Source organism: Symphalangus syndactylus, chromosome 6 (assembly GCF_028878055.3).
Source record: "Symphalangus syndactylus isolate Jambi chromosome 6, NHGRI_mSymSyn1-v2.1_pri, whole genome shotgun sequence".
In the NCBI taxonomy this organism is placed as follows: Eukaryota; Metazoa; Chordata; class Mammalia; order Primates; family Hylobatidae; genus Symphalangus; species Symphalangus syndactylus.
The window spans coordinates 62,028,376-62,050,228 of record NC_072428.2 but is presented as its reverse complement, the minus strand read 5'-3'; the positions used below and the strand labels follow the sequence as shown (position 1 = coordinate 62,050,228).

Sequence of the window (21,853 nt, the reverse complement as noted above, 5' to 3'; positions counted from 1 at the left end):
CAACAGGAAGTTGAGATTCATTAGGCCTAGCTGTTGCCTCACAACACCAAAGTTAAATCTGCTAGCATATAGCTCATAGATATGTGAGCTGCACCAGGACCTTGTGTCCTGCACTGACCTTTTAAGGGTAAAAATAAGATGCTTGCTGCTTCCCTCCTTTCTTCCCAGTCTCATGTAAAATGTGTCCAAACTAAGCAGGAACCATGCATGGAAGGAGAAAATTCTGGGAAGTACAGTTCTAGCTCAGCAAAGATGATATAACATGAATCCTCCATGCCATTGTTAAGCAAAATCCATTTTATAGCCATTGTTTAATATAACTGTATTGTATTCCAAAGATTGCAAATCAATCATAGGACCTGAAAAGCTGTATTTTTACAAACATCTCTAATGGTCCTCATGCTAATCCAGGTGTGAGATCCAGAGCTACATAGGGTGACCTTGAGAATCCATACTCCATACATTAAAGCTACCCATTGCATCAGTACTTAGAATTTTGTCTGGATATATAGGCATTCTGAGAAAAAAGTAACAAAATAAATATGTTATAAATGTTCACCATTTCTAATGCTCAGAATTTTTACTGCTCAGGATCTTTACAAGTCAGTCAATGTTCTTAACAACATCTCTATGCAAAATATTTGGCTGTGTTAGGCAGCCAATGGCTTTGATTAAAAAAAATCAAAGCAAGTAAATATACAAAATAATTTTAAAAACCCTTCCCTATGATGTGCAGATTCCTAGAATTGGGAATAGAATATCTGATGGTTCACTGTGCTGCATAATAATTTCTAATGTGCACTTGTCCATAGTGAAGAATTTTCATTGCTCTTAGAGAGCAAGCACGTGGCCTCCTGGGGTAGAGCATGGATTTGAAGTCACTTAGACCTGGAGCTGTGTGCAGCCTCTCTCACTTGCTGGCTTTTGACCTGAGGGAGTTATTAAGTTCTGAGCTCTTCTTTGCTTATTTGAGATTCAGATGGAGGCAGTTATATGTATTTACCTCCAAGGATTATTGTGACGATTATAGGAAACAATGTATAAGCAAACTCTTGTAGCAATTATGAAACCTTCTGGGAAGAGAAAATGTTGGTTACTTGCCTTCTATCACAGTGATTTGATTCTTAATAATTATACTGATTATTTAATGACTGGTGTGAGAACACGTGACTGAAAGAGTAAACAATGATATCAAAATACCCGAAGTGTTTACAGACAGCCTTTTTCTTAGAATTTGTTATCTCAGAAAATATTATGAAGTAAATAAAAAATGAACTATAAAGTCAGAAAGAACTGGTGTGGATTTCAGCTCTATCAGTTGCTCACTATATGGCCTTGACTACATTACTGCCTTCTCTTATGCCAATATTCCATAGTTAACATGGCTTAATAGTGTGACACATATAGAATGATTTTAAGTATTATGTGAATTAAGATGCAAAACATCTAATTAAATGCATGGAACACTGTGGGTACTGTTGTCTTTTCCTATTTTTAAAATGTTATACATGTGTAGCATTCACATGCTGGCAATTTAATTCCTGCTCTTAAAATTGATAAGCCATGAATTAAGATAAGGAGTCCTCACTCACAGGTAAGTGTGTGGACAGGTTAATAATGATGGGCTAAAATGTATTATTTGAAAAATTATGCCTCCAAAGATTAAAGATTGAATAAAGACCACTACCCTCTGTTTATAAGACTTTCTTAGATAGTAAACTGGTAAAACAGATAGCACTGTAGGAGACATGAAGGGAGGTTGCATATAGTGCCAGGGTATATGCAAAGTCAGTAAACAGGAACCAAAGCTAACTTTATCCTAGTTAATGGGTGCAGTTGGGACAGGGGCAAGGAAGCACCTTGTATATGGAATGTGTATTCTGTGAACACAAATTATATACTTGACCCAGGGATAGGTTAGATGCTTCAAAGACATGCAACACAAAGTTCCTGCATTTAGGGTTCTAAAGTTCAATGTGCAATTTATAAATAAATAATTTCAAAGCTACGCAAAAAGTGACAAGTTTCAGGTATACATAGTTTAAACTTGATGTCATTGATATTATATATCTTGATTATACTATGGTTCCAGTATTAAGTAATTGAAATATGATGAACATTTTGGTCTTTCCTCTCAAGGAGATTGTAATATTGTTGAAATAATTAAATATAAGCCCAAAATATTGACAATTCTAAGTCAAAAGAGAAAAATATTTTAAGAGTTCAGATCAAGAAACTTAAAAGGAGGCAGAAAACATTTCCTATTTAGGATCATGGAGATTATCTTCTTATTAAAGAAGTTGAGGGATGGCTTAAAGAAAGAAATGATATTTGAGCTCAGTCTGAAAAGGCTGAGATAATTTTTGACAGGTGAAGAATAGAGTAAGAGACTACGGAGTGGTTAGGTGGTAAAAGTGGAGAGAACACATTTGGATTGGAGCATAGAAGCTGAATTACTTAGTGCATATATTAAGTTGAATTATAGAAAACTGTCATTGTGGTGGACAAAGATGGTCTAATTTCGGTAATTTCATATGGTTCAACCTAATATAAAATATAACATACATCCCAATTGGTTTGCCATGAATGTGTGTCACGAGAAATGTAGAGTTCTTATGCATTTAAAGGTCTCTTTTGACTCTTCTGTATTTGCATCTGAAGTGATGCAAAGAATTCCAGCTTCAGAGTCAGACTGGCAATAGATTTCAATCCTGATTCTATAAATTACCTTGGTCAAATCGCTTAATGCCCCTAAACTCAGTTTATTTAATTACAAAATGAGAATCATAGCACTGACTTCACAGTTTGTGGAGATTAAATGAGATAATCACATATAAAATTTCTACCCATGTCTAACATAAAATCTGTCCTCAGAAAATGTTAGCTGTAGCATTGTAGCAGAAGTTCCAATCGTAATTGAAAAAGTTTTTGATAGAAAAATTGAACAAGTCTCTAGGAAAACATCTGTAGTTCCTTCTCTTGCCCATTTCTTTTCTTCCCATCCTCCCTAGCCCTGATGCTTCTCCAACAGTAGGCTCTCTCTCCACCAGCTGTTTGGGGATTTTAAATGCCAGGGAGCCCTGTTGCTCACATATGTTTGAATTGCTTCCTTTCTATTTAACCTTCTTGCTAGAAAATTAACAAGTTCAACTTCCTCCTTTAAGTTGCCAAGCATTTTACACTTGGAATCGGCTGTTGTCAAATGTGCATGGATAGTGGTTGATTGTTTTTTTGGCATAGTCATTATTTATGCAATTATTTGTAGTACACACATTAACAATTCATTTTCTGTTGCAACTGTAGAAATAACTCATGAAGGTAAGTAGAAACCACCTGGGATTTTCATAACATTTTTCTTTCCGAGTTGTGCAATTATGTACTACAAATGAGATTAACGTTTGGGGAAGAGATAGATGCCTGCACCTTCGGTGCAACACAATCTAGAAAGTTTAACTTTGCTGTTTGTCATATGACTTTACAGTTAATAAGCCCTTCCATACACATGCTGTGTTTCAGCATACACAGGGCTTTCTTATGCATTACCTTATTTGAAGTAATCAAATTGAAAGAACAATTTAAATATAAGGAGAATGGCTGATAACAATTTCACTTTCTAGGTAGGTAAACTGGAACTTAGCAACATTAAATGGTCTGCTTAAGGCAACATTGCTAGTAATTAGTGGAACCTTTATTCTGGAATATGCTTTCACATGAAATACACTTTTCTCAGGACTCCCAACTTTAGATATGCATATATAGATTATCTATCTCTTCATATATAAAAATATGTAATACATAGAACCAAAAAAATGCATACCATCCAGTCTTATAGTATTTTATTTCGTTGTTTAATTCTGTCTCAGTTCAGGTTAAGTCCTCTTTCAATGAAAAATACGTAGCTGACATGTCTGTGTTTATTACTCATGTTTGTAAGCAGAGGTGAAGCTTTTCAGTTTGGCTATTTTTCATACTGGAGTGAGGCAACCAGATGATTCACTGTATGATAACTTTATGGAAATGTATGTGGGGTGAAACAAGTATTGTTTGTTGGCAAAAATGTAATCTGTATGTTTTCCAGGCGTCTTTCTTTACCTCTTGTTACAGTTTCTTAGATTGTCTCTCCACTACCAAGAGACATGTAGTCTGAGTTTGGCCAAAGTCTTATTTTTTGTTCCAATTCGTTGTGGCTTCTTTTTGAACCATCACCCAAAGTTATGCCTAATCAGTCCTTCCTCTTTTTCTCATCAAAACTTAGCTATGAAAACTAAGCTGTGGTCTGGCAACTTTTGAGTAGTTACCATTGATCATAGAAATCTTTATTTGCTAATAAAATCTAGGGATACTTTTTCCGAGTTTTGTTTGGAATTCCACAATAATAACTATAGTTAAGACTTCTTAGAATTTTTGTTGTCTGAAATTTCTACCATCTACCTATTTTTAGGTTCAGGCTAAGAATACTATGTTTTAAAGGACTATCTTCTTAAAGACAAAAGCCAGATGAGAAATGAAGTGTTAGTGATATTAGCAAAGTTTGCAACTATGTAAGGTTTATTTTTGGAAAGCTAAGTAGAACTTTCTCATCTTGCTTCCTTGAATCTAATAGGTCTGAGATATGGTATACACTCAAATCCACTTACCAGTGCTAATTATATTAGCACACATTTACTGAGAGCACTCTATGGGCCAGGCACTGTTCATACTACTTTGTATTTATTATCTCATTTAATCTACACTGCCAGGTAGTCAAAGTTGGGACAGGTATCACCAGGCTATTGAGCTTACCTATTTGCAAATTGAAGAAATTGGTGAGCACTAGTGTGGTCATACAACAAGAAGGCAAGTCCCGTCTTGGGTTTGTTTATCACAGCGGAGAGAAAAGGTATAAGAAAGCCCACTATGTCTGGATGCAGAGTGAGAGATACTAAGTATCGTCAAGTCCTTGTGAGGCAACATAATCAGCTCCCCCAATCAAAGGAGACTTGTGAGTATTTCAATTTTTGACAAATATAGATAGCAACACTTTCACTTGTGGTTGCTGGACAGACAAGAGTCAGGAGAGGCCCACTGCAAAGGATTGTCGAGAAGGCAAATATTTAAAAAAATAATAATAGATCCCTCCAATAAAAACTCATGATTTTTACAATTAGGCAATTTAGTATGTACTCCTAGAAAAAAACATATGATGAAGTTTTGAGGTTCAGTTACATGACTACTAGCCATTGTGATCAGAAGATGGTTAGAGGTAGGAGCAAGATCCTAGGGGACCTCACAACTTTGTTTCATTTCCATCATATTGCTTGGAGATGAGAAGTTCCCCTTTTATTATAGATGAGAAACATTAATCTGGAGAAGACTGCACAACTATTAACTTAAGCCCTGGCTGTCAAAGGTTTATCATGGAAAAGTATGGAATTAGATAAAGTAACTCTTCTCTTCAAGAAGGAAATGGATGAAACCAGAATGCCGCCCTTTAAGAGAAGCCCCACTTTATGTAAAAGAAAGTGAAGCAGTGGCTCAGACATTTATTTATCTCAATGTAATGCAGTAAATTACCTCCAAAATTTCTAAAACAGCTGGTGGGTTATAGTGTAATTTACCTGGTTTTGTTATGCTAAGGTCTAAAGTCAAGGCAAATTGGATGTTCCAAAGGTGATTCTTTCTTTCAAAATTCACCTTAATTGGTTCCCTGGTACCAAAAGTACAGAAAGATAATAACTCTTTTAAATATACGCAGACCTCTCTATATTTACTTTAAAATGCAAATCATAAACTGTAAGTCTCTATGAATTATCTGTGCTTACATGATTTATTTTGTTCTAGAAAACATTGATATATAGCTGGCTTAGAAAATAGGGATAGTTCACAAGTTGTAGCTATTATTAGTTACAACTAATGTAAATGAACTTAAATAAATTTGCCTAAAAATTATTTTTTCCTGCACAAAATTGTTTCTATTATACAATACCTACAACATCTGGGGTTTGAAATAGTTCTTACTAATGTTGTTTCCATGCTGTTGCTCCTTATACCAACCCTGGGGGGAAAATAGTTCCTTTAACGGTGGCTGAGTCTAAGTGAAATAGAAAGTTCAATTTGTCCCACAAATGTTCTTGACAATTTTTAGCTTGCCAGAACTAGCTTCGAAAAATAAATAAATAAATAAATACTTAAAGAGTAGAGACTTATCTGTAATCTCCTTAGTGGCCTCTTTCTAAGTCATTTTCTTATTAAGGGGTAGTAAGCAATTTTTGTTTTATTCTTTTTAAATTTTCTTCCAGCAAAAGAAAAATTTTACATGAAGGGTATTCACATAAAAGTATAAAAGCCACAAAAGCAGTATTAATTCTAAGATGCACTTATTCCCAAATTTTATATCACTAAAATTTGAATTTGTCTTAGTAATGAAGGCATGTCATAGTTAAATTGATAGTGTTTTTTAAAAAATTTCTTATTATTGCAAAAAATAATGGTTCCTCTTATGACATCTAAGACTAGTTGAAATATGCTAACATTTCTGGAGATAGTTCAGAAAATTAGAGTACATTATTAGGAAAATACTTTAACCCAAATGAAGAACTTTTATTTGCTATTTATCGTATGGTCTGTCATATGTTCATTTCATCAGCATTCATACATTCAATATCTTCTAAGTCACTATCAGGAAAAATACACACACATTTATGGAAAGTTCTTATCCTTAGAGACTTACAGCCCTGAAGGAGACTTGAACACATAATTACAATAAATTGTAATAAACTATTTTCAAAGGCTATAGGAAGTGTAATGATGAAGTTATTCTTTGAAACGATCTACTGACTTAATGTTCCTGAGATGTTTCAACTTTGATATGTAGTTGAGTGTAATCCAGATGGTTAGTGATTTTTTTTTAAATATTATACACCCAGGAGGGATACAGTTAGGAAAAACACCTGAGTCAATTTACATTCACATTTAAATCAAAATCGCTAATATTTTCCGGAAAAAAAGTATTCATTGAAAGCTACACAACTTGCTAATTGTGCTATCTTTTTCAGTTGCTCCCATTCTTTATTTTCATTATGAAGATCACTTAAGATTCACTATCTATTGCTCAACAAATCAGGAGAATATAGTAAAAATAGAAAATAAGTGAAACTGTAATCAATTGTAGCATTTAGGGCATGCTCTTGGCTTTTTTAATTCATTAATTAAGGAATGCTCGCTATTGAATTATAGTACTAGTCAGTTTGCCAAGATGGTTCATTAAAGTCCAAATTTTATTATGTATTATATGCTTTATGCTTTTCACACAAACTTATTATACTGCTCAGAGAAGGTGATCTCTGAAAGCACATTAGACTAATGTTCCTGAAACACTGGCTAATGTAAGTTTTATTGGATTGCGGTAACCAGAAAAGGTCACCTAATGATTTGTTCCGATAATGATTTACTAAAAGGATAATGTAATTAATGAGTTGTTGTTAAATGTTTGACCTTGAAATATCTTGTCATTTGTTGAGATGTGTAAATATCATATTAATACAAAGAAAGAACAGAGAATCAAGCAATCTTTCAATAATGTTTTTCCAAATTTTACATAGATTAGGTAGGTATAGTGATAACAGCTAACATTTATTGAGTGCTTACTATGTGCCAAGTACTATGCTAATAAGTATTTTAATTCATCAACATGTTTTATCCCCACAAAAACTCTAGATTATTATCATTCTGATTTTCAGATGAAGAATCAGGGATTTAGATAGGGCAAGTAATTTATCCAAAGTCATTCAGCTACTTAGGCAAAGTCCAAGTTTGAACCAAGTTATCTCTGGATACAGAGCTCTCACACTACATTGCATATTTATCCGGATTCTTCAGAGGAAGTAATCACTTATGAATTCAAATACTGTTGATGAGGTTTGAAGTCTCTCCTCCTTCTATCAATTTAAAAAGTTAGTAAATTATATTTTGAAGTAGTGACATTGTAAATGATTAAGATTTTTGAAGTCAACTATACCAGTTCAAATCCCAGTTCTACAACTTGCTGCCACATAGCTTTGAGCCAGTTGTTTAACCTCATCAAGGTTTATATCCCCCTTTGGTAAGTATGATACCTATCTGAGTCTCGATTGATGATGAGGAAATACCTAAATATGCTTATGAGAAAACTTTGTATCACTCTACTCATTTAGAGGTTGAAAGGGGTTTATTCAATGCAGTTTCTACATGCAGTGTTATAAAATAGGAGTGAAATCTTAACTTTGAAACTTTAATACCTCCCATTTACTTGTCTTTCTATCTATCTATCATCTATCTATCTATCTATCTATCTATCTATCTATCTATCTATCTATCTATTTTTCTATCTAGATATCTAACTATATACCTGTCAATTCATTTCCTAGGTAAATTAGATTTGCCTTTATTATTCAAACCTATCAAGAAAGGTAAAACTCTACTCTGTTGATCTCGAAAATAGTATAGATAATACCTTATCAGCAGGAACTTATTTTCAAGCAAGAGTGTGAACATCCTGCATAAATTGTGCCTTGCAATATTAGTTTCATCAATAAGCACATGCACACATATAGAATGTTGCCTTTCTGCCTTAGATTGAGTTCACTCAGGAAACAGATGCTCAGTTACCTAGAGATTTACTTGTAGCACAAAGTTTGATTTTTTGAAGGTGGGTTCACAAAGTGGGTGGAAAGGTGTTTTTTAGGAATAGCACCTTGAAAAAATGGAAGTAAGGGAAGTGGGACTGGGTGGAGGGAGAAGTTGCTGCAGATGCCTCACCAAGTTCTGGGTACAATTCTAGAGCTGGTCTAGTCTTTAAGAGTAACTGAAATTAAGGCAGAGATACCTGGATTTTATTAACACTTCACTGGTGTAATACTTCATCCACCAGTATTAGTTTGAGGCTGCCCTGTCACACCCCACCATCACATACATCAAGAGGGAGCATAATCCTGATTTAGGTGCGTCTATCTCCCCTAGAGCAATTCCCAAAGAGGAATTGCTTTGAGCCATCAGCAGCCATCAACCCCAGCAGGTGGGACAACAAGAGCCCTATTCCCAAAAGGCAGCTCTGGATATCACACCATAGTATCTACAATAGGGTACAATAGGGTTAATAATTTTAATAAAATACCTCAACCATGGTAGCTACCCATAGTCTAACACAACAAACACAACACCATTCAATGGTAGAAATTTATGTGACCACAAAAAACTTGATAGTCTGAATTGCATAATTGTAAAATACTTATTTGGTTTTACATAATCAATAAACAAATATCCATTAAGCAGACACAACCTTTCCCATATCATAAAAGCTAAAATTACTAGTGAAGGAACAATGGACATTGTGTGCCGCCAAACCTAAGAAAGGCATATCATCTATATAGTGTCCTGGCCAAGCATGCAAAGCCCGAAACTAATCACGACAAAAAATCTCAGACAAACCCTAAAGAAGGAATGTTCTGTTTGTTAAAAAAAGAGAGGGGATAGAGGGCTGAATTATTTAAAGATGTAAGTAACATAAAAGTCAGTGAAGGCTGTGGTAACATTTCTGATTTAAGAAGACTAAAAAGACATGAGAAGTAATGTTCTTTCTGGCCCTGTACTGGAGGAGAAATAGTGCTTACAGAGAACATTATTGGGAATAATCACAATGTTAGAATGCAGACAATAAATTAGACAAAAGTGTTTTATCTATATAAAATTAACTGAAGTTGTGGTGGGGTTATTGCATTAGAGAATATCATTATTCTTAGGAAAACTATGCTGAAGTATTTAGAAATAAAGGGCTATGAAACATGTAACTTGCCTATAAATTGTTTAAAAATTTACAGGAACAAATACCCAGACAGATGCAGACACAATGAGTCTGAGTTTAGATATGTATAGGTAAAACAGTTTTTTTTTTAATTTTTGCAATAGTACATGCAAGAGATGTTTTAGACTAGAGAAGAGAGGTAGCACTGGAGGTAGCAAAGAATGTATGGATGGAATATGTTCTAAAGGCTGAGGCAACATGACTTGCTTAAGGATGTTAGGAGTAAGAAAATCAGATGGATCTATAAATGCCTGCTTGTTAAAAAGTTACTTACATCATGAAGCTTGTGATACTTTTCTTGCACTGTACAATCTTAGTTTGTACTAATCTTTCAAATATCAGCTGAAATTTCTTCTTTTTAAGTAAACCTTCTCTGATTACTATCAACGAGAACTGGACATGTGTTACCATCCTGAGAATAGTCTGTATTGTAAATTCCTAACATTTATGAGTAAATAAAACATCGCGTTTCATAAGCACTTATACAGAAGTTCGTCAACTTATAATGGGCTTAAGTCCCAATAAACCCATCATAATTTGAAAATATCATAAATTGGAAATAAGTTTAATACACCTAACGTACCAAACATCATAGTTCAGCCTATCCTACCTTAAACATGCTCAGAACACTTACATCAGCCTACAGTTGGGCAAAATCATCTAACACAAAGCCATTTTATAATAAAGGATTGAATATCTCATGTAACTTATTGAATTCATTACACTGTACAGTACAGTATTGGTGTTTTAACCTCACGATCACATGGTTGACTGGGAGCTGAGGTTTACTGTCGCTGCCCAGCATCATGAGGAAGTATAATCCTGGATATCGCAATTTCAAAAACAAGAAATTTCAAAACAGGAAGCACAGTTTCTGGTGAATGTTTATCACTTTCATACCATCAAACAGTCAAGAAATCTATAAGTCAAATTATGGTAAGTCAGGGACCATATGTATATAATCTCATATACACACACAGGCACAAAAACATAGGCATGTGTGTTTCCTTCTACTTCTAAGTGTTTTTTACAATAATGGTGTATATTAATAATTAAATAACTGTATAAGTTAAAACCTACTTCAAATGTCCAAATAAAAGTGAATTTCTAGTTTTTAATCAACTGCCCAACTGTCAATGTTAATAAAATATATTTAAATAAATAGCTTATCTTTGAGTAGTATTTCTAATATTAAATTTGTTTTATAAACACATTTACCATATTTGTTTTACAAACACATTACTCAAATTTAAATTTGTTTTATAAACACATTACCCATATTTAAAAATTTAGACTTACTTAAATGTTAAACTCATTTTCACTTGTCTTTTTATAACATAATTTCCCATTTTTCTCCTTGATTTTTATCTTAGATTAAAAACTATTTTTAAGTTATCTTTAAAAAAATACATTTTCTGAGCATAACTACTTGATACAGGTTAGTATATATTTGTACCATATTCTTTAACTTCAGAAAAACATACATATAAAGACTCAAAATCCTTGAAATTTTGTTCCATTATTTTTGAAATTTATTGTCACAGGGGATGGTGACAAATTCATATTTTGGAAATTATGCACAAGGGCATAAAGCAAACTAATTCCATATTTTTTTCATGATACCGTTTTAACGCTTGGGTGTTTTTAAAACTTTATCATTGAAATTCAACATTTTTGTTCCCTTAAAGTTCATCCTGGTGTGGAACATTTCTATGTAATTTAGGCCAAAATGTTTAAAGATATATTCATAGTTTTGCTTCCTGAGAAATGTCCTCAATTTCCTCATTGTTAAATATTTCATAACTTTTATTTATTTCTCCTGAAATTTTAAGACTGACATTTTCTGTCATTTTTCTGTCTTCTGTTATCTTTCTCTTATTTTAATCTTTGCCACATTTTTACTTTTTTCTGTATTCTCAGAACATTTCTTAGACTGTACTCTAAATTATTGATTAGATTTGTGTCTTCACATTGGCTCCTTGATACTGGTAATATAATTTTATGTTTTATGCATTCTTTTTAAATGAGTTTGACACTTTTGACTACTGTTTTAAGAGATTTTTTTAAAGTAAAAAAAAAAACATTCTTCTTTTGACTTTTAAAAACTTTTATTTTTCTGATCCTATCTCAAAGAGGTAATGTAATTTTGACTTTTAATAAAAATTCCCTTTTTTGTTAAAATTTATGTTAGTTTCCATAGAATATATGTCTTTTGAATATTTAGAATTTATTATACTTTTTTGTTAAGTTTTTGGTTTTTTCTTCCAAATAGAGCCAATGATAGAGATATATAGATGTGAGGTTTTCCAACAGATAGGGTCTGGAGATTGCTCTTAAATCTTCTGCCTGAATATTTTAATTCTTAAGGAATCTTTTCTCAGTTTAACATCTGGAAGGCAATTGCATATGTGCATAGAAATTCATCTGGCATGGCTCTTCTAAACTGAAATAGAATCATATCTCATTCTTTACTGCTTTATTTTCTGTCACTCGAAACTACCACCACCACAACAACCAAAGTTGGTTTTTCTTTTCTTTTAATGGACCCTGAGTCTCTAAGTTAATGTAATACCAATACGAAGAATCTTCCTTCTTTTTGCCAGAGAAATTAACCTCCTTCATGAGGCAAGGCGCAAGTTAACCACCACACTCTATCGAATTAAGACCACCTGATTCCTCATTTTGGCAATCTCAAGTTTTCTCCCTTTGTCTTTTCAGGTGTCACTATTTTAAAAATTAGGAGGGAGTTAAAAGACATGTCAAAGGTTACTAGTTAGATGCCACTTTAAATCAGATTCAAAACAACTGTTTTTCTATCAGTTGGCCTGACTCCTATAGCCACAGTTATCTCTCAATTCTGGGAAGACGGTTACTCCTGAGATAAGAAATATAAATTAGAAAGGAGGTTTATTGGAAAGAACACTGAACTGGGAGGTAAGAGAACTATACACTCACTGTGGTATTCACAGGTTAACTGTCACAGCAATCTTTCATTTTATGGCTCAACTTCCTTATTTGCTTCACAAGTGTCTTAGGCTCCATTGCTAAGTTGCATTCATCTTCTAGTTGTCTGAACCTAGGAGTTGTTTCTCTCTCTTTTTATTTTTTCTTTTCTATCCGTGCTTAAGAAAGTTCAGATGAAAACATGTCATACTTTTTTAAGTTTTAGCTTTTTTGAAAAGGCGGGTGGTAAAGAAGTCTCAGACAGCTGCTATCTGTGGAAGAAGAGGATTAAAAAGGCTCTAATTCTAGTGGAATCTCCTAGATATAATCGTGTCACTAAGATATGATCATAACAAATACAAACTATATTGACAGCAACCATTAAAAATCGACATTCATATATATCTTTGTTCTATATGGTCTACTTATCTATCTTATTAAAATGGCTGAATTTAAGATGATAACTTTTATACATATCTTTAAAAAAACAAAACAAAAAAAACAGAAAACATGCCTATAGCTTAAAGCAGATGCTCCTGTGATTAAAACATAATAGTGCAGCATTCATATATTCCTATCATAGATTTGGATCTGAATAGCACGCAAATTTCTTGGTTCACTTAATCAACTGTTTATTAAATTCATACTATTTCCTTGCAAAGTATTAGCCACCAAAAATACAGAGATGACACAACTTCTGCTCTTGAGAATCTCAAAGACTAAAAGGGAGAAATAGGGGTCAAATAAGGTATCTCTTACATGGTGTGATGAGATCAATGTAAGCAAATAGTGGGGACTGCAGAAAGCAAAGCAGCTTCAGCTGGAGTTCAAGGAAGATTTTTTTTCGACATTTGACGGTTACCTGTATCTTGATGTGTGAGAAAGAATTGTAAAGATAAAGTGAGTCGGTAGGGTGCCAAGCTAAAAGGAGTAAGTAGCCCAAATGTGATATGGCCTGGCATGTTCTGAGATCCACAAAAGATTGAGGGAAGAGCATAAAGAGAAAAGAAAGATAAGCCAAAACCTTGTATATCAATTTAAGGAGTTAGAACTTTCTTGCAAATGGATAATAATTAAATGCTTTCACTTGGAAAAGAAGCAGTTCAGATTACATGAAAACTTGTCCATCAAAACACCTCAAACTAATGTCTAAGATCCACTTCTCATACATGTCAAATGTTTTGCTTTGTTTCTTAGCCATAGATTTCATGCCCACTTTCACAGCAGTCTAGTAAATGTGTAGTCAGATGCTGCACAGATGTGCATGTATGGGATGCATCAATATAATGCCAAGTTTTACCTAAAAAGATCTGTTTCTGGCTTCATGAAGGTCGTTTACAAAGAGGAACTGTACAGACTCCTTAACTATCTTGCTATATATATCCTGAGCTCCTTGAAGGAAGGGATTGTGTTTGAGTCATTTTTTCATCCTCAAAACTACCACATTGCCTTGAACATAGTAGTTAAAAAATATTTGAATGGATGAATGAACTAAGAAAACATAAAATACAGTGAGAAGCATAGGAAGCTAGTTTCAGCAAATTGGTTTTATCTCTATATCCTATTTCGTATTCATTGAAAAGTTCTGTCCCTTCTGTTAGCACAGCATTTGTTTTTGTCACATGGTTTATCAATGTTGCTAATGAGCTGCTAATTAGCTACCGATTCTGTGCAATTTAGAAGAAAAAGGCGGAGAAGGGCTGTTCAAAGGAATATGCCTCAATGATCTTGCCTATTTGTTTTACATGTCCAAGGTCCCGTAGTATAGAGATGTTATATATACTATACGTTACCACAGGCTCACTGAGTATGGCTAGGAGTAGATTATGACTTCATTCAAAATTACTAATACAGTTTTATGGAAGAAATATTCTTTCTCTGTCAGAAAGGCAGTGTTTTCGTGAAGGAGGCTCTAGGTTATCATAGCATCACTTAATGGGAAAAATACACAAACATTCCCACACATAAACAATGGACCCCCAATCATGGGTTTGAATCTTAGTTTTGCTATTTACTAATCGTGTTACCTTGGCCTAGTTGCTTCACGTTTTTTATCTCATCTGTAAAATGGGAATGATGTTTGCCTCTAATGACTTTTGGCAGTGAAGAAATACAGATAACATAGGTAAAGCATTAGCAGAGTCTTTGCATATGAATGGATCTCAAATATGATTTTTTTCTTTCCTATAATGATGAGGCATAGTGTATTTTTATAAATCATGTACTCATTTCTATGATTATCTTAATAACACAAACATGACTTATATTTTCTTCTGATAGTTCCTTCAAAGTTTCTCTACTAGCATATTTTCAGATTTTTTCTAAATCGTATGGTCCTAATTTATCCAATTTCTTTCATGAAGCTCTGCCTCACTAAAACTTGTTCACTTTTTGCAATCAAAGCATGTATCACACAACTTAGCTATTTAATGTATACTCCTTGTAATTTAATGAATTATCCACTAACAGTCTTAAGTAAATTTCAAATTATTGGGGTGAGAGAGAGACCAGTTCAATTAAAGCCTATTTTTTTCCCAGACTACTTGGTAGCTCTAAATTGGTTAAAGATAGGTGATTATTTAGGAAACTCATTGGGCTTAAAGTAGACAGAGGCAAAGATAGTAAGGTTTGTGTAATATTCCATATGTCACTCCATACTTCCAAGCCCCCTTTCATTTTGACTGGGCCATTTGACTGTTTTGGCCAATGAACTATGGACTGAAATGTGTCATTTCCAGCTTGAGGCAGTGAGACACTTAAGTGCTGTTTCTCAGTTTCTCCCTTCCCCTACCTTGATAATCAAAGAGTCGGCAAATTCTAAGTGCTGTAACTGGAAGGCGGTAGAAACTCAGTCTGGTTCCCTTAGTAACCACATGGAGTAGCTTCTTCATTCTAGTTTTCCCAATCCCTTCTGCGCCTCAATAGACATGTACTGTGATTGAGCAAGAAATACTTGCTGTATTAAGCCATTGAAATTTAGGGTCAAATTTATTACTGTATCATAACCTAGTCTATCCAAATTAATACCTTCTTCAAATATATTTTCCTTTTAGGAAATGATCACTCCTCTACCTTTACTGACAAATATATTGAGGTAAAGAACTGATAACCTGGCATTTATTTAACTATAAGTATTTTGATAGATAAACACAGTTATGCATCACTTAACAATGGGGTTGGGTTCTGAGAAAAGAATCCTTAGGTATTTTTGTCCTTTTGCAATCATCATAGAGTATTCTTACACAAACCTAGATGGTATAGCCTACAATATACCTAGGCTATATTGTATAGCCTATTGTTCCTAGGCTACAAACTATAAAACATGTTACTGTACTGAATACTGTAGGCAATTTTAACACAATAATATGCCGTGTTTCTTAGAACAGAACATTCTTATGCCTATCCTCATTTGTATATAAACAAATGAGCATACTTACATCCAAAAAATAATCTTTATGCTACTATTAAGTAAGAGCGTAAGGATTTTTTTGTAATTTTATTTTTAAATATCTAAAAGAATTTGAGTTTACTGTAGCATTTTCCACACTCAGTTCATCATAATAATCACTTGGTATCTTTCTTAAAATATATAGGTACTATATTTAGGTCCCACCCTAGTCCCAAATAATTAGAATTTATAGAAAGACAGTACAGAAAACAGCTTTCTAAAAATCACCTCAGGCTAATTTTGTCAAGAAAGTTTGAAAAATATTATTTTACTGTGGAGTAGAAGGTGATAGTTGGGGTTTGATAAATGAATTGCTAACACAAAAGCACTTTATGAAAATAGTTTATAAAAGTAGTGCTAATTATGGTATAAAAGATCATTTAAAGTAGACACTGTCTAATCAACAGGTCTTTACAATCCTGTATATAAAAAATTCTGTGACACCACATTACAAGCGTATAATTAATGTTCTAAAACTTAAAAATGTACTTTCCCATATATTGCTTTATTTCATATGATTTCCATATGGTTAAATAATATTACTGTTATATTCTGTCTATAGCTAAGAAAACCTAGGCTCTGATGCTCTATGTTTTGCTTCATATTCATACAACCAAAGGCTTTTCTAGTAAAGTGATGTTTGAATAGAAGCCTAAAGATAGTCACACTTTAAGGTGGTCAAAAAAAGGAGAAATGTTGGAAAAATCATCGACATGATCTTGGAAATATTCTGAGTTAATCAATTCTACTCGTTTCCTAAAATTGATCACTGTCTCTCTTAATTAAGGGTAAGAATTCTTCAGGTGGTGTTTGAGAGTTGATGACATTTCCTAAGAGTTTAAGAATGATAAAAATCATTTGCTCTAGAGTTAGACTGTCCCGGTTCAATTCTTGGTTCTATTCCTTAGCAGTTGTGTGGCTTTGGGGTTGTCACTTAATTTCTCTGTACCTCAGTTTCATTATGTGAAATGGTAATAATATTTAAACCCATATTACGTTGTGTAAGGATTAATTGGGCAATAAGTGTAAAACACTCAGAAGAGCACTGACATGTAAATATTCAATAAGTGTTGCTTATTTCATGGTTGGAGACACTAGCAGGCTCTGGCAATCTCTTTTTCTATTTGACAGGGAAACAAGAAACCCAATTATGATGTTTCCTACATCACAGTCTCATCCTCATGCCTTGTTCACAGCAGTTGACTAAACTATGTTGAACCATGATGAATGCACAATGGTTGTCAAGCTTTAGGGTGCCTCACAATCACCTGGAGGCATTGCTACACCACAGATCACTTTGCTCCACCCGCAGAGTTTCTGATTCTGGTAGTCTGGATGATGCTGAGGTTCCTGCTTTCAAACCATGCTCTGGACATGGAATGGACAATCAAATCAGATTACGGAGAGATTTGAAAAAAAGTTTAAGGGACCCGGGCTTTCTATTGAGGAGTTAGGGAATGGCAGAAGGCAAAACAATTAAATGAATGCTACCACTATGTCAATATTTTATTAAATGGTATCTATATATATCTATATCTATATCTATATATATGTATAGTTTTAACTTGGGCATGCCTATTCTTAGTAATATTTTCTAAGTTTCTCTGCTATATTTTACCTTCTCAGAATACTACTATTCTTATTTGTCATAGACCCAGGGCCCTGTGTCACTATTAGTGTGATATGGTGTTTCTCTGTCCTTAGAACAAGGATTAAGTTTCAGTAAGAATAAAAATCACCTGGGTGGTGGTTAAAATGCTGATTTCTAGGGGGCAAATTTGACTCAATAGGTTTGGCCAAGAGCCCAAAACTTTTCTTGGACAAACCACATTAATCTGATGCAAATGATTTGTGGCCCACATGTGGAAATTCCCCAGATTTTTTTGTTCAAATTCCATCTGCTGTTGAAGTAAAACTGACTATTGCGTTTTTTCATTTTTAAAATGTAATTTTTATTTTTAGGTGACCTTTCAGCCCAATTTGTTACATTTCATTAAAATCTGCTTGGTCTACGTCTTTTTTCCAATTTCAGCATTTGGTATAAGACATTTACAGAAAAGTGACTTGAAAGCAATTTAACCACAAGTTCAGCCAAATTAATTTAAGGAGAGTTTAGTAAACAGCCTTGCTTTCTGTACTTAAGTGATCAATTTCAACACCTGCTTTTCCTTCCAGATGGAGTTAATTAACATTAAAATTATTGCCTAGAGCAGAGGCTTTTTTTTGATAACTCGCAGCCTTCCAGCTGCATCCAGATTCCTACACTTCTGAAAATTAAAAACAACATAAGACGCAAATTTATTGTTGAACTATTTCAAGATATGCACATAAGTATAACCTTGGAAGAAAGAAAACTTATATGTGCAAAGTGGGTCCTACATGTCAGGCATTTTAACGTATAAGATCTGGTAAACTCCTCATAACTATCTCAAGAGGGGTGTTACTCTATGCACACTTAATACTTAAAGAAACTGAAAATTAGAAAAGTTTTGTAACTTTTTGGATGTTATGCAGTTAGTAAGTATCAGAGCCAGAATTGCTATTTAACCAAAGTCCACATTTTGTCTACGATTCTAGGCCTGGCTTAGGCTGAGGTGAAGATTGGAAATTTTAAAAAGAAATCCCCAGGGAGTATGGGTTACACTAATTGGTGTGAGGTAGTTTATACTGAGATAAATGTTGCATTTTAAATATTATGAATTATGTATACATATATACATCTACATAAAATGCCCGTGAAGCTCCATTGTGATGTGGTGACACTTAACTATTCCATAATCGTAGTTCACTAAGAGCACTGAGAACTGCTTATGTGTCAGACACCAGAGTAGGGGTTAAGAAGAGATCAAAGCCAGGGAAAGGTAAAACGATTATTACAATGGAGTCTACAGTAATGAGGTTTAGGTATTGTGAGTTCAAAAAATGAAGAGGTATTTAGTGAGGAAGTGGAATTTTAGGTATAAACAGTTGCTCCTCACATTTCTCATTAAATCTTTCCGTAATCCTCATTTTAAAGAGACATTTTGATGATTTATAACTGTTCTTTACAAAAGGTAGCTTTATAAATAAGTTTGGAATAAATAACTTTATAAATAAGTTATGCATTCAGCTTTTTTCCCACTGAATTTCATGGTACCATTCCAATTCATTTAAATGTTACAATAGAAAAGATATCGCTTAAAAATACCTGAAATATCCAGCACTTTCTAGTGACTGTGAATGAATAATACAGTTAAGAACACTGTCCATCATCATCTTATAGATCCATTATCTATGGAAGGCTTTCATTAGAAAAAGCAGTGGCTTTTTCAAATAATCTATTGGTGATGGGGACTATTAGAGAATGTAGTTAATATACTATTCTAAGGGAGATATATGATATACATACATTTATATATTTACATACACACATACGCATATCCACAGTCAAGTCTATTTGCACTAGTTATGTTCTATGAAGTCACCACGAATTAGCACATACTGAACCATTGCTCCTGTGGGAAATATAGGAATAGGTTCCTGCCAGACAGAGATCACAACATTGTTGTCAATTGACATACATAATTTTGTTTTATGTGTAAGGATAACTTAATTAGTATATGTTGTTGATTCATAGACATTGCATTTACAGTAACCAGCACTATACCTGGTGCCTGAACAAAGCTTACCTACCACACACATTTTCTCCATAAGGCACACATAGGCTTCTTGTGCTCAGAGTGCGATAAAGCATTTTGGCACTACACTTGGGATCCACTTTTAACAGTAAAATCATCAACAAAAACACAAAAAATGAGAAAAGTGTGACACTAAATAGACCATGAAAAGGACACTTGTGTCCAGTATGAGAGCTGAAACAAGAAGGTAGACCATTGCCTTGTTCAGCTCCAGGGAAGATAGATTGTTGGGTAATTCAGAATTTTTGCCATTCTGCATGTACCCACAAATGACCTCAAAAGTGCCACAAGTATCGATTTGGGGGTTACAAATAAATTTTAGTCAATCTGAAGTTTACAAACATCAAATCTATACATAATAAAAATAGAATATACATAAACATATGTCACTTTAAGTTATTGTAAATAATCTCCTCCATAACCACAGAGTAACTCTCTAACTGTAAAAGGTCTCATCTTTTCCTTTAGGTATATATCTCATATGTACTTTATGTTTTTAATGTTTATAAATAATTACTCTTAGTCTCATATGTCATCATTCTGGGCTGAGAACTCCACAGGTTTTTATAGGATATTTTAAATCACATAGATTATTCTGAAGCTAAGGGCTCTAATAATTCAGTTCCTGTGGTTCTGTATATTTTATTGTCCACCAAGTATTAAGACTGATATTTTTGAGTTGGAACTCCCAATGTGTTTTGCTGGGAGTCAGCAAACTGGCCTGAAGCCAAATCCTAGTGAGCTTTCAATTTTTGTCAGGAATGTTTAATTGGAACACAGACACACCCATTTACTTACATACAACCATAATTCAGTACTTGGGAAAGAGACTGCATGCCTGTAACGTCTAATACATTTGCTTTCTGCCCCTTTATAGAAGTGTGTCAATCCTCCTGTCATGACATAAGGCTACAATAGATTTTTATCACATCTGCTTAGACAATTAAGTAGGCAAAGACTCTAATTGGAACTAGTTTTTATCTTTAATGCACTTTAACCCTAGTTGATGCCTTCAAACAGTTTACTCCTTTGTCATATATTTTGAAGATGTGTTTGTACAGATTTGCCTATCTGTGGAGAATCTTGTTCATTCCAAATAATCAAATTGCTTAGTGTGATTGAAATGCATTTTGTCTGAATACCATATATTTAAATCATAGCTGAGTTAATGTAGCTATGAAAATATAATATGATGTCTAAGTTTACTATGAAATACTCAGTTTTTGTATTTTTATTTTTTCAGTGTCCATTTTGCTTGGAGATGGATGCTAAGATGTAAACTGACTGGTAAGTGACACTGCATTTCTTAATAATTATGTAATTTTTGAAAGTAGAGATTCTGTGTTTATTCTGACACTCTGGTTCTTTTTGTTTGGTTTTTGTTTTGTTTTATTTTGTTTTGTTTTGTTTGTTTGTTTGTTTTGGGACGGAGTCTCGCTCTGTCACCCAGGCTGGAGTGCAGTGGCGCAATCTCGGCTCACTGCAAGCTCTGCCTCCCGGGTTCACGCCATTCTCCTGCCTCAGTCTCCCAAGTAGCTGGGACTACAGGCACCCGCCACCACGCCCAGTTAATTTTTTTTAAATTTTTTACTAAAGACGGGGTTTCACCGTGTTAGCCGGGATGGTCGCGATCTGCTGACCTCGTGATCCGCCCGCCTCAGCCTCCCAAAGTGCCGGGATTACAGGCGTGAACCACCATGCCCAGCCCGACACTCTGGTTCTTAAAGCTGGAAACCAAGAACTATAACCTACGGGAATTGGAATATTCTGTTGTTTTCCTATAGATAAAGCACTGAGATAAATATTTTATTTTTATTTGTGCTCACTGAACAATAAGTTTAAACAGTTCAATTTGCAAAGTGGAAAAAATAATTAAATTATTTGGATTATAGTCAATGTTTGTGTTAGTCATGAATTAAATCTGAAAGGAAAACAAAGGTTCATATAAGTAAAAGGAAAGAGGAAAGA

The 21,853-nt window shown here is 33.9% G+C and overlaps 1 protein-coding gene across 1 annotated transcript in view; it reads left to right on the top strand.

The window, feature by feature from the left end:
• The window catches only part of TENM4 (teneurin transmembrane protein 4), a 3,069,169-nt gene that overhangs the window by 383,784 nt on the left and 2,663,532 nt on the right, over positions 1-21,853 (top strand). The window contains exon 2 of the mRNA XM_063641401.1: positions 21,129-21,172. The gene's annotated coding sequence lies outside the window, so the exon portion shown is untranslated. The remainder of the gene's footprint in view (positions 1-21,128; positions 21,173-21,853) is intronic.